This window comes from Loxodonta africana, chromosome 6 (genome assembly GCF_030014295.1).
Source record: "Loxodonta africana isolate mLoxAfr1 chromosome 6, mLoxAfr1.hap2, whole genome shotgun sequence".
NCBI lineage: Eukaryota > Metazoa > Chordata > Mammalia > Proboscidea > Elephantidae > Loxodonta > Loxodonta africana.
This window is the reverse complement of record NC_087347.1, coordinates 101,730,114-101,744,896: the sequence shown is the minus strand read 5'-3', so window position 1 is coordinate 101,744,896 and position 14,783 is coordinate 101,730,114.

The window sequence follows — 14,783 nt, the reverse complement described above, 5'->3', positions numbered from 1 at the left end:
TCATTCATCTCAAAGTATTTTCTAATTATCCTTGTGGTTTATTCTTTGGTGCATTGATTATTTAATAGTGTGTTGTTTATTCCCACATATATATATTTTTTAATTTTCCGAATTTTATTCTGCTATTGATTTCTAATTTCATTCCATTGTGGTCAGAGAAAATACTTTGTATATTGTCAGGTCTTTTATGTGTGTGAGGCTTATTTTATGGTCTAGCATATGATCTATTCTGCAGTATTTTCTACATGCATTTGAGAAGAATGGGTATTCTACTGTCGTTGGGTGGAGCATTCTATAGACGTTTGTTAGGTCTTGTTGGTTTACGGTGTTGTTCAAGACTGTCAAATATTGATTAAAATTGGCAAGAGTGAACCTTGTTGATCTTCTGTCTAGTTTTTGTACCCATTGCTAAGAGGGGAGTATTGAAGTCTCTTACTATTTATTTTTGAATTGTTATTTCTGCCTTCAAATATGGCAGTATTGTCTCCATATATTTTGGGGCTCTGTTGTTAGGTGCATATAGGTTTATAAGTGCTATATCTTCCTGAGAGATTGATACTTTTATAAAAATCCCCTTTTACCTCAAGTAACATTTTTTTTTTAAAGTCTATTTTGTCTGATATTAATACAGCCACTCCATTTTCCTTGCAGTTGCTGTTTTTATGATATATATTGTTCATCCTCTTACTTTCAACCTATTTGTATTTTTTAATCTAGCGTGTTGCTCTATGACACTGTAGAATTCTATCTTTTTTTCTCCATTCTAACAATTTTTTCTTTTTATTGTATTGTTTAATCTTTGCCTTTTTAATGTTATTGTTATATTGGGGTTTATGCCAATCTACTTTTTGATTTCTGTATGCCTTTTTATGCTGTTTTTGTTCTTCTGTTCCTGTTTTACTTCTTATTTATTTATTATTTTTGCCTTATATGTCACTAGTGTAACATTTTATTTCCTTTAATGACCTTTTAGTGGTTACTCTAGGGGTTACGATGGTCATCTTATCAGAATCTTCTTTACATTTGTGCTAACATAGTCCCAGTGAGATAGATTTCCTGTATTTTGTTGTTCTCTTTGTCTCATGGGAACCCTGGTGGCGTAGTAGTTAAGTGCTATGGCTGCTATCCAAGAGGCCGGCAGTTCGAATCCACCAGGTCCTCCTTGGAAACTCTATGGGACAGTTCTACTCTGTCCTATAGGGTCGCTATGAGTCAGAATCGACTCGATGGCAATGGGTTTGGTTTTCTTTGCCTCATTTGTACTCTTACAACCATGCATAAACATGTTACAATTCCAACAATACATTACCTTAATGATTATTTAATATAATTTTATATTTTTTAAATAAACTGAGAAGAAATCAGAATAAACATGCATTTACATAATTTTTTCATATTACCCTTTTTATCTATCCTTCTTGTGTCTTTCATTTGTGCCTTTAGATTTAAGTTACCACCTGATTTCATTATCTTACCCCAATATAGATTTGCAGCCACTCACCTCTTCATTTTTTATTATAAAGTATATTAAATTAATATGTTATAAAATTAACAATACAATTATACATACAGTTTAATGTATATAAAATTTTATATATATACCATATATATGGTATATATGATTTTTATGATATATGTTACGTATAAATAAAAATATATACTAAACAATTGTATAAAACTATACATATACAACTGTTTTTTAAATAAGAGATGAAAGGAGAAAATACATGCATTTATAATTTCTTTCATAAATACATCATTACCTTTACTGGTGCTGTTTGTTTTTGTTTTTTTTTGTTTATTTGTTTGCATTTTAATTACTATCTGAGTTACCTAATTTCAGTCTGAAGAACTTTTTTTTTTTCCTTTAGTATTTCTTATAAGGCAAGTCTGCTAACAGTAAAATCTCTGTTTTTGTTTATACGAGTCTTTATTTCACCTTAATTTTTTAGAAATAGTTTTGCTTCATATAAAGATTCATGATTGACAGATTTTTTTTTTTTCCTTTCAACACTTTAAATATGCCATCCCACTGCCTTCCGATTCTATTGTTTCTGATGAAAAGTTAGCCAATAATATTATTGTGGTTTCCTTGGATCTAATGAGTTATTTTCCTTTTTGCTGCTAACAATGTTTTTTTTTTTTTTTTTTTTTTTTTTTTTTTGTCTTTGTCTGTCAACATTTTTAATGTGATGGGTCTGGGTTTAGACATCTTTGTGTTTATCCTAGTGGAGTTTGTTGAGCTTTCTGGGTATATAGATAAACAACTTTTTTCAAATTTGGTAGGTTCTCAGCCATTATTTCTTGAAATATTTTTTCTACTCCTTTCATCCTTTCCTCTCCTTCCGGTACTTCCATTATGCATACAATGGTGTTCTTCGTGGTGACTCATATTTCTGTTTCCCTGTTCATTTTTCTTCATTGTTTTTCTTTCTGGTCATCTGTGCTGATCTATCTTCAATGTTGATTCTTCTGCAAGTTGAGATCTGCTGCTCATTTCCTCTGGTAAATTTCATTTCAGTTATTATGATTTTGAACTTGAATATTTTCATTTGTTTATTTTTTAATAATTTATATCTCAAGGCAAATTTCTATTGCCTGCTTTTTTTTCCCTATGTATCAGTCACATTATTCCGTTTCTTTGCATGCCTTGTAAAAAAAACAAAACAAAAAAAAAAACAACTTTTTTTTTTTTGAAAGTTGGAATTATAGATAACATATTACATTGACTCTGGAGACTGATGTCTCCACCCTCACATGATGTTTCTTGTTGTTTTCTTGTTTATTTGTTAGTGACTTGTCTGGAATTCTTTAGTGAAGTCTATTTCCCTTGCAGAGTGTAGTTTCTAATGTCTTCTCAAAAGGTACAGTTTTGGGCATTCACATCCTCACTCTAAGATAGCAGTGGTTTTAGTAGAGCTCTCTTTGTCTCTTTCCCTGTCTCTCTTTGCTAAACTGTGTGCTTCCTTTGATAGCAAACCAGGCTGTTGCTTCCAATGATTATTGGCTAATTGCTCTCTTGTTTTCCAATAATGCCTTGGGGCAAGTTGACAATAAAGAAACCAAACCCACTGCCATGGAGTCGATCCTGACTCATAGCGACCCTATAGACAGAGTAGAACTGCCCCATAGAGTTTCCAAGGAGCATGTGGTGGACTTGAACTGCTGACCATTTGGTTAGCAGCTGTAGCACTTAACCACTATGCCACCAGGGTTTCCAAGTTGACAATAGAAGAGTACAATTCAAATATTTAGGAGATATTTCATGAAAAGGAAAATAAATAAATAAGTAAAGGAATTTCCAAGGGTATAAGACCAGAGAACAGTGTAGAAATTGCACCTCAACAATGACTGATGAGTTCTAGAGCTCAGAAAGTAAAAAAAAAAAATTGGGCAGATTTAGTACATTTTGGACTAAATGGTGGACACAAGGTTAAGCTAAATTGCAAAATGCTGGGCATATTAAAACAAAACAAAACAAAAAAAACAGGAACATCCTCATGAAGCCAGAAATAGATGTGAGGGAAATGAGTCTTTGATATGAATCAGTGACCAAAAAACCAGTGTGACAGCAGAAAAAGTAATGCTGTGAATAGTGGGTAGGCTAAGGAAGAATTCTACATAGTTCATTAATCAAGTTATAAATATAGAGATCAATGGGAGTTCAAATAGAATGAAATCTTCAGAATTTTAGTATTAGTGGGACTTTAGATATTATTTAATTGCTCCAATATTTGTATAATTCCATTTATTTACTTGTTCATTCAATAATTTTTTTTTTTTTTTTAATATGAATGGCTACAAAGACAAGACACTCAACTATGGGCTTAAAGTATGTCAGTGAAAAAATTGATGAAGATTCCTGCCTAATCAATTTTAAACCTAAGGCCCAGAAAATTATAATGAATTTCTACAATCTCATTATTAACACAAGCAAGGAGATAGAATCCTAAAATTGTGAATGTTAACTCAGTCTTCTAATACCAGTAAGAATAGAAAGAAAATGACATAGACATGTAAGTGATACCTACCAGTGGCTCCAAGGGAGAAAGAGGCGGCAGCCTGCTTCCATAAAGATTTCAGTCTTGGAAACCCTATGGGGTGGTTCTACTCTGTCCTCTGGGGTCACTATGAGTTGGAATCAACTCAATGGCAATGTGTTTGTTTTGATTTTTTTGGTTTATAGACATTTAGAAGCTTATGTATTAGGTTCAAAAAAAGACAGCCAGGAAGAATAATTCAAAGGCCAACTAAAATCTATTGTTTCAGGTCACTGCTGATCTCATAATGATGGTTAGAGATCACTTCCTCAATTTCATCAGAATTGAAGGAATATTGGGCCACAGCAGACAATCACATCCTCTTAGAAACAAAACCAAATAAGTAAAACATGAATTTTATTTTGGCATTTACTAACATTTCTACACATGCTAATTTAAGTTTTTTTTTTTTTAAATGGGTGCTTGAGAAATCTCTGAACAAGGATGATAATCTTAGTTAGCATTTATTTAGCATCTATATATGCCATGCACAGTGATTCAGATTCTACATATGTTCCCCTGTAATGATCATAACAACCATTTGTGCTAAGGAATAATATTTTTAAATTTTACAGGTGAAGAAACTGAGGCTTAATATCTCTAAAATCACACATAAACTCAGTTGCAGACCTGGGGTTGGCTTTAAAATGCTGCCTGAAACCCTGGTGGCGTAGTGGTTAAATACTATGACTGCTAACCAAAAGGTTGGCAGTTCGAATCCACCAGGTACTCCTTGGAAACTCTACGGGGCAGTTCTACTCTGCCTATAGGGTCGCTATGAGTAGGAATCCACTCGATGGCAACGGGGTAACCTCTACACCATCTTAAGAATGAGCAAACCTAAATTCATGGAATAAATGGTTCTGAATCCAGTAGTAAGAAGAAACAGAATATTTGAAGAGTAGAAAACAACAACAAAAACACAACAGAACAAAAATCTAAACTCTTTTGGGAAAAAAATTGGCATATGTAAAATAAAATGTCACCATCCATCTTAGTATGTGTACAAATGTACAGATTATGTATGGTTTATAGTAAATGCTTTGTGATTATTTGGTTATCAGATCCCTCAATAGTGAATTAATGGGAATTTTTAAATGCTTAATATTACATTACTTAAACTCAATTTATTAAAAAAAAAAAGAGAAAGATCCATTTGTTTTCTTATAGCAGTAAATATTCATAATTTACTAATAATGATTCAGCAGCCACTGGACTAAGCACTAAGCATTAGATTTCAGACCCCTCAAGCTCTGTTCAGTTTATTAACCCATACTTCCTCTTCTGGTTTGTTTCTTCATAAACTGAAAACTTGATCCCCTAAACAAGTACAAGGTAATTTCAGACTCCTTAGCACAAGGAAAAATAATATCTGGGCTAATTGCAATCTCTTTTGGGAACTGAGTGAGAGCTATGCCTTGTTCAATACTCCTGGGTTTTCAACTAATGCCGCATTGTAATAAATGCTTATAAAGCAGATCAGCAGAATTTGTCATATACAGGTGGCAACATTCCATTCACATAGCTGGAGAAGGATATTAATCCCAGAATAAGAAGTCAGTTGATTTTGCCATGGGATGCATGGATGGCTGCATTTGATAGCAGTTCTGGCTTGGAATGGAATAATACCCATTCAGAATATATCTGCTTCTTGGTAGGATTGCTCTTTATAACTCTATTGCCTATAGGAACTTGAGATAATGTTTCTGTTTTAATGTTTGTCATTTTTAGAAAGCTATGTTGTAAAAAGTTGTTGATTCTCTCTCATAATAATACCAAAACATGAAGTTCAAATTTAGAAAATGGAAAGAAAAAAAAAAAAAGGAGAATATGTTAGAATGAGATACTAACATTATTCCAATATCAGCGTATCTGATGCATGTGATGTCCCCATCCTGTACCCTCAATACAACTGCAATGTTGAGCAACAATTAATCGTATAGTATTTTTGCTTTGTTCAATTTTAGGACACGGAACTAAAGAATAAACTCTGTCTAAAAAAAAAAAAATTTTTTTTTTTTTTTTTTTTTAAGTATACTGGAGAAGCTGAAGTGGCTACCCAAATTCAGGAGAGGTCATGGCACATTTGACATGTGGGCACATCTTTTGCACTATGGCTGGCTGAACAAATGCTTAAATACAGAATGGCTTCTCAAACTGTATATCCAGCTTTGTTACAACAATAACAAAAGAAAAAGAAAACCTGCATTATGGACTGAAATTCAGAGTAATGAATAAAAAATATATTGAAATTATTTTAGCAGATGGAAGCCCATTTTGAATTTATAAGGATGCCCAACTGGTGTAAAAGGAGCAAAAATGATAAACTCAAGAGACCCAGATGTTGTTTTATGGCCAATCTAGTGAAGGGAAAATAACCCAGCTTACTTTGTAACTGAGAAAAAAAAAAAAGTCGAGCAGTCTGAAGCGCTGATATTATAGAACTCTTTATCAAATCGTTTCTGTGATGTATAAAGAGGCTGTTTAGGACCAGGAAACAGAGGAATTTTTTAGCTAAGCAAATTATTAGCTATTCAAATAATCTCACTTCTAGAAGTCTTGTGAACTAGAAAAAGGTCAAAAGGTTACACCCAAAACAAATTATGTCTTCAAACCAATTTCAAACATTTATAGTGCTGTTTAACTGCGTCTTATTTCCCTCCTCTTAATAAAAGCAACGAAAAAGGCTCATAGGCCACAGACTTTAGATCAGTTTGTCCAAGCTTAAGGAAATGGGACAAGGTGAAATGATAAAATGAGTCAAATTTCAACTTGAACATCAGCAATAACATCAAACCTGTCTTGATAGACTATTAGATTCATGAGGCTGGCAGCTGCCATATCTACTCTTCACAGCAATTATTCCAGGCATCAGAGTCATTATAATAATGAAATTAATTGACAGAACAAAGATTCTCATAAATGTGTATAATTTGGAAATTAAGAACCTATGTGGTAGGCGGAGCCAAGATGGCAGACTAGGCAGACGCTACCTCAGATCCCTCTTACAACAAAGACACAGAAAAACAAGTGAATCGATCACATACATAACAATCTACGAACCCTGAACAACAAACACAGATTTAGAGACGGAGAACGAACTAATATGGGGAAGCAGCGATTGTTTCCAGAGCCTGGAGCCAGCGTACCAGTCAGGTACAGCACAAGCACAGAGAGCTGCTCCACCCCCCTGAACTAACCCCGGGAGGGAGACCAGCCGGTTCCGCAGGCGGCGTGGGACGCAGCCGGTAGGAGAAGTCCCCCGGAGGCAGTGACTGGTCTTGGAGCAGGAAGAGCAGCATCCCAGCCGGGGAACCATCTCACCGGGATTTGGACTGGACGCAGGTACGGCATAAACACGGAGAGCTGCTCCACCCCCCTGAACTAACCCCGGGAAGGGGCCCAGCCGGGTCGCGTGGACGGCGTGGGATGCAGCCGATAGGAGAAGTCCCCGGGAGGCAGCGACTGGTACTGGAGTGGGGAGAACATCGTCCCAGCCAGGACACTCGGTCACGGCACAAGCACGGGGAGCTGCTCCACCCATCTGAACTAACCCCAGGAGGGGGCCTACCTGGTTCGCGAGGGCGGCATGGCCACGCGGCTGGAGGGACGAGAAGTCCCCAGGAGGCAGCGACTGATTTTGGAGTCGAGAGTGCACCGTCCCAGTAGGGGAGCGTTGACGCTGAGCATGGGGCTGGAAGCGGAGGATCTGACCGTGACTCCAGTGGGCCCGACCCCCCGGGGGCAATCTCCACAGAGCCAGCACACATAGGCGACGCGCCCACGGGAATCTCAGATATAATAGTCATTCCAAGCAAGACAAGCAACTCTGGCTATATTCTGAGGTGCTACTCTCCTATCTCTCTGTTCCCTCCCCCACCCTCCCCAGGCGGCTTCATTAACATCCGAATAGCCTGAGCCGGAGGGAGAACTCTGATAGGGGTCTGACTGCATTTTTTTTTTAGCGGATTTTCTGGAAAAACTAGTTTCCCAGTGATGGCTCGGAGACAACAATCTATATCAAACCACTTAAAGAAGCAGACCATGACAGCTTCTCCAACCCCCCAAACAAAAGAATCAAAATCTTTCCCAAATGAAGATACAATCCTGGAATTATCAGATACAGAATATAAAAAACTAATTTACAGAATGCTTAAAGATATCACAAATGAAATTAGGATAACTGCAGAAAAAGTCAAGGAACACACCGATAAAACTGTTGAAGAACTCAAAAAGATTGATCAAGAACATAGTGGAAAAATTAATAAGTTGCAAGAATCCATAGAGAGACAACATGTAGAAATCCAAAAGATTAACAATAAAATTACAGAATTAGACAACGCAATAGGAAGTCAGAGGAGCAGACTCGAGCAATTAGAATGCAGACTGGGACATCTGGAGGACCAGGGAATCAACACCAACATAGCTGAAAAAAAATCAGATAAAAGAATTTAAAAAAATGAAGAAACCCTAAGAATTATGTGGGACTCTATCAAGAAGGATAACCTGTGGGTGATTGGAGTCCCAGAACAGGGAGGGAGGACAAAAAACACAGAGAAAATAGTTGAAGAACTCCTGACAGAAAACTTCCCTGACATCATGAAAGACGAAAGGATATCTATGCAAGATGCTCATCGAACCCCATTTAAGATTGATCCAAAAAGAAAAACACCAAGACATATTATCATCAAACTGGCCAAAACCAAAGATAAACAGAAAATTTTAAAAGCAGCCAGGGAGAAAAGAAAGGTTTCCTTCAAGGGAGAATCAATAAGAATATGTTCTGACTACTCAGCAGAAACCATGCAGGCAAGAAGGGAATGGGACGACATATACAGAACACTGAAGGAGAAAAACTGCCAGCCAAGGATCATATATCCAGCAAAACTCTCTCTGAAATATGAAGGCGAAATTGAGATATTTACAGACAAACACAAGTTTAGAGAATTTGCAAAAACCAAACCAAAGCTACAAGAAATACTAAAGGATATTGTTTGGTCAGAGAACCAATAATATCAGATATCAGCACAACACAAGGTCACAAAACAGAACGTCCTGATATCAACTCAAATAGGGAAATCACAAAAACAAACAAATTAAGATTAAATAAAAAAAAAATACACATCACAGGGAATCATGGAAGTCAATAGGTAAAAGATCACAATAATCAAAAAGAGGGACTAAATACAGGAGGCATTGAACTGCCATATGGAGAGTGATACAAGGCGATATAGAACAATACAAGTTAGGTTTTTACTTAGAAAAATAGGGGTAAATAATAAGGTAACCACAAAAAGGTATACCAACTCTATAACTCAAGATAAAAGCCAAGAAAAATGTAACGACTCAACTAACATAAGGTCAAACACTATGAAAATGAGGATCTCACAATTTACTAAGAAAAACGCCTCAGCACAACAAAGTATGTGGAAAAATGAAATTGTCAACCACACACATAAAAAGGCATCAAAATGACAGCACTAAAAACTTATTTATCTATAATTACCCTGAATGTAAATGGACTAAATAAACCAATAAAGAGACAGAGAGTCACAGACTGGATAAAGAAACACGATCCATCTACATGCTGCCTACAAGAGACACACCTTAGACTTAGAGACACAAACAAACTAAAACTCAAAGGATGGAAAAAAGTATATCAAGCAAACAATAAGCAAAAAAGAAGAGGAGTAGCAATATTAATTTCAGACAAAATAGACTTTAGACTTAAATCCACCACAAAGGATAAAGAAGGACACTATATAATGATAAAAGGGACAATTGGTCAGGAAGACATAACCATATTAAATATTTATGCAGCCAATGACAGGGCTGCAAGATACATAAATCAAATTTTAACAGAATTGAAAAGTGAGATAGATACCTCCACAATTATAGTAGGAGACTTCAACACACCACTTTCGGAGAAGGACAGGACATCCAGTAAGAAGCTCAATAGAGACACGGAAGATCTAATTACAACAATCAACCAACTTGACCTCATTGACTTATACAGAACTCTCCACCCAACTGCTGCAAAATATACTTTTTTTTCTAGCGCACATGGAACATTCTCTAGAATAGACCATATATTAGGTCATAAAACAAACCTTTGCAGAGTCCAAAACATCGAAATATTACAAAGCATCTTCTCAGACCACAAGGCAATAAAACTAGAGATCAATAACAGAAAAACTAGGGAAAAGAAATCAAATACATGGAAAATGAACAATACCCTCCTGAAAAAAGACTGGGTTATAGAAGACATCAAGGAGGGAATAAGGAAATTCATAGAATGCAACGAGAATGAAAATACTTCCTATCAAAACCTCTGGGACACAGCAAAAGCAGTGCTCAGAGGCCAATTTATATCGATAAATGCACACATACAAAAAGAAGAAAGAGCCAAAATCAGAGAACTGTCCCTACAACTTGAACAAATAGAAAGTGAGCAACAAAAGAATCCATCAGGCACCAAAAGAAAACAAATAATAAAAATTAGAGCTGAACTAAATAAATTAGAGAACAGAAAAACAATTGAAAGAATTAACAAAGCCAAAAGCTGGTTCTTTGAAAAAATTAACAAAATTGATAAACCATTGGCTAGACTGACTAAAGAAATACAGGAAAGGAAACAAATAACCCGAATAAGAAACGAGAAGGACCACATCACAACAGAACCAAATGAAATTAAATGAATCATTTCAGATTATTATGAAAAATTGTACTCTAACAAATTTGAAAACCTAGAAGAAATGGATGAATTCCAGGAAAAACACTACCTACCTAAACTAACACATTCAGAAGTAGAACAACTAAATAGACCCATAACAAAAAAAGAGATTGAAACGATAATCAAAAAACTCCCAACAAAAAAAAGCCCTGGCCCGGACGGCTTCACTGCAGAGTTCTACCAAACTTTCAGAGAAGAGTTAACACCACTACTTCTGAAGGTATTCCAAAGCATAGAAAATGACGGAATACTACCCAACTCATTCTATGAAGCCACCATCTCCCTGATACCAAAACCAGGTAAAGACATTACAAAAAAAGAAAATTATAGACCTATATCCCTCATGAACATTGATGCAAAAATCCTCAACAAAATTCTAGCCAATAGAATCCAACAACACATCAAAAAAATAATTCACCCTGATCAAGTGGGATTTATACCAGGTATGCAAGGCTGGTTTAATACCAGAAAAACCATTAATGTAATCCATCACATAAATAAAACAAAAGACAAAAACCACATGATCTTATCAATTGATGCAGAAAAGGCATTTGACAAAGTCCAACACCCATTTATGATAAAAACTCTTACCCAAATAGGAATTGAAGGAAAATTCCTCAACATAATAAAGGGCATCTATGCAAAGCCAACAGCCAATATCACTCTAAATGGAGAGAACCTGAAAGTATTTCCCTTGAGAACGGGAACCAGACAAGGATGCCCTTTATCACCGCTCTTATTCAACATCGTGCTGGAAGTCCTAGCCAGGGCAATTAGGCTAGACAAAGAAATAAAAGGTATCCGGATTGGCAAGGAAGAAGTAAAGTTATCACTATTTGCAGATGACATGATTATATACACAGAAAACCCTAAGGAATCCTCCAGAAAACTACTGAAACTAATAGAAGAGTTTGGCAGAGTCTCAGGTTATAAAATAAACATACAAAAATCACTTGGATTCCTCTACATCAACAAAAAGAACACCGAAGAGGAAATAACCAAATCAATACTATTCACAGTAGCCCCCAAGAAGATAAGATACTTAGGAATAAATCTTACCAAGGATGTAAAAGACCTATACAAAGAAAACTACAAAGCTCTACTACAAGAAATTCAAAAGGACATACTTAAGTGGAAAAACATACCTTGCTCATGGATAGGAAGACTTAACATAGTAAAAATGTCTATTCTACCAAAAGCCATCTATACATTTAACGCACTTCCGATCCAAATTCCAATGTCATATTTTAAGGGGATAGAGAAACAAATCACCAGTTTCATATGGAAGGGAAAGAAGCCCCGGATAAGCAAAGCACTACTGAAAAAGAAGAAGAAAGTGGGAGGCCTCACTTTACCTGACTTCAGAACCTATTATACAGCCACAGTAGTCAAAACAGCCTGGTACTGGTACAACAACAGGCACATAGACCAATGGAACAGAATTGAGAACCCAGACATAGATCCATCCACATATGAGCAGCTGATATTTGACAAAGGACCAGTGTCAATTAATTGGGGAAAAGATAGTCTTTTTAACAAATGGTGCTGGCATCACTGGATATCCATTTGCAAAAGAATGAAACAGGACCCATACCTCACACCATGCACAAAAACTAACTCCAAGTGGATCAAAGACCTAAACATAAAGACTAAAACGATAAAGATCATGGAAGAAAAAATTGGGACAACCCTAGGAGCCCTAATACAAGGTATAAACAGAATACAAAACATTACCAAAAATGATGAAGAGAAACCCAATAACTGGGAGCTCCTAAAAATCAAACACCTATGCTCATCTAAAGACTTCTCCAAAAGAGTAAAAAGACCACCTACAGACTGGGAAAGAATTTTCAGCTATGACATCTCCGACCAGCGCCTGATCTCTAAAATCTACACGATTCTGTCAAAACTCAACCACAAAAAGACAAACAACCCGATCAAGAAGTGGGCGAAGGATATGAACACACATTTCACTAAAGAAGATATTCAGACAGCCAACAGATACATGAGAAAATGCTCTTGATCGTTAGCCATTAGAGAAAGGCAAATTAAAACTACGATGAGATTCCATCTCACACCAGCAAGGCTGGCATTAATCCAAAAAACACAAAATAATAAATGTTGGAGAGGCTGCGGAGAGATTGGAACTCTCATACACTGCTGGTGGGAATGTAAAATGGTACAACCACTTTGGAAATCTATCTGGCGTTATCTTAAACAGTTAGAAATAGAACTACCATACAACCCAGAAATCCCACTCCTCGGAATATACCCTAGGGATACAAGAGCCTTCATACAAACAGATATATGCACACCCATGTTTATTGCAGCTCTGTTTACAATAGCAAAAAGTTGGAAGCAACCAAGGTGTCCATCAACGAATGAATGGGTAAATAAATTGTGGTATATTCACACAATGGAATACTATGCATCGATAAAGAACAGTGACGAATCTCTGAAACATTTCATAACATGGAGGAACCTGGAAGGCATTATGCTGAGCGAAATGAGTCAGAGGCAAAAGGACAAATATTGTATAAGACCACTATTATAAGATCTTGAGAAATAGTAAACCTGAGAAGAACACATACTTTTGTGGTTACGAGGGGGAGAGGGAGGGAGGGTGGGAGAGGGTTTTTTATTGATTAATCAGTAGATAAGAACTGCTTTGTGTGAAGGGAAAGACAACACTCAATACATGGAAGGTCAGCTCAATTGGACTGGACCAAAAGCAAAGAAGTTTACGGGATAAAATGAATGCTTCAAAGGTCAGTGGAGCAAGCGCGGGGGTCTGGGGAACATGGTTTGCGGGGACTTCTAAGTCAATTGGCAAAATAATTCTATTATGAAATCATTCTGCATCCCACTTTGAAATGTGGCATCTGGGGTCTTAAATGCTAACAAGCGGCCATCTAAGATGCATCAATTGGTCTCAACCCACCTGGAGCAAAGGAAAATGAAGAACACCAAGGCCACACGACAACTAAGAGCCCAAGAGACAGAAAGGGCCACATGAACCAGAGACCTACATCATCCTGAGACCAGAAGAACTAGTTGGTGCCCGGCCACAATCGATGACTGCCCTGACAGGGAGCACAGCAGAGGACCCTGAGGGAGCAGGAGATCAGTGGGATACAGACCCCAAATTCTCATAAAAAGACCAGAATTAATGGTCTGACTGAGACTAGAGGAATCCCGGCAGCCATGGTCCCCAGACCTTCTGTTGGCACAGGACAGGAACCATTCCCGAAGACAACTCATCAGACATGAAAAGGGCTGGTCAGCGGGTGGGAGAGAGATGCTGATGAAGAGTGAGCTAATTATATCAGGTGGACACTTGAGATTGTGTTGGCAACTCTTGTCCGGAGGGAGGATGGGAGGATAGAGAGAGAGGGAAGCTGGCAAAATTGTCAAGAAAGGAGAGACTGAAAGGGCTGACTCAAGAGGGGGAGAGCAAGTGGGAGTAGGGAGTGAGATGTATGTAAACTTATATGTGACAGACTGATTGGATTTGTAAACGTTCACTTGAAGCTTAATGAAAGTTATTAAGAAAAAAAGAACCTATGTGGTGGTTAATTTTATGTGTTCAACTTGGCTAAGCTAAGGTGCTGAGCTTTCTGGTCAAACATTCGTCTAGATGCTGTTGTAAAGTAGGTACATGCGATTAAACCAACTGACCTTAAATAAAGTAGATTACCTGCCATGATATGGCTGGGTCTCATTTAATCAGCTAAAGGCCTTAAGAGCAAAAAGTGAATTTTCCCTAGAATTTATTCTGCTTCCAGACTATAAATAAATATCTTGCCAGAATTCCTTCACTCTTCCTGTCGCCTGACCTATGGATTTTAAGACACAAGACTGCAGGAATCTCCAGCCTATTGACTGACCTATAGATTTTGAATTTGCCAGCACTCACAATCATGTGAGCTAATTTCTTAAAATCTCTCTTTCTCTATCATGTGTACCCAGTATCTAGATATATAGCTATGCAATATATATACATAAATATT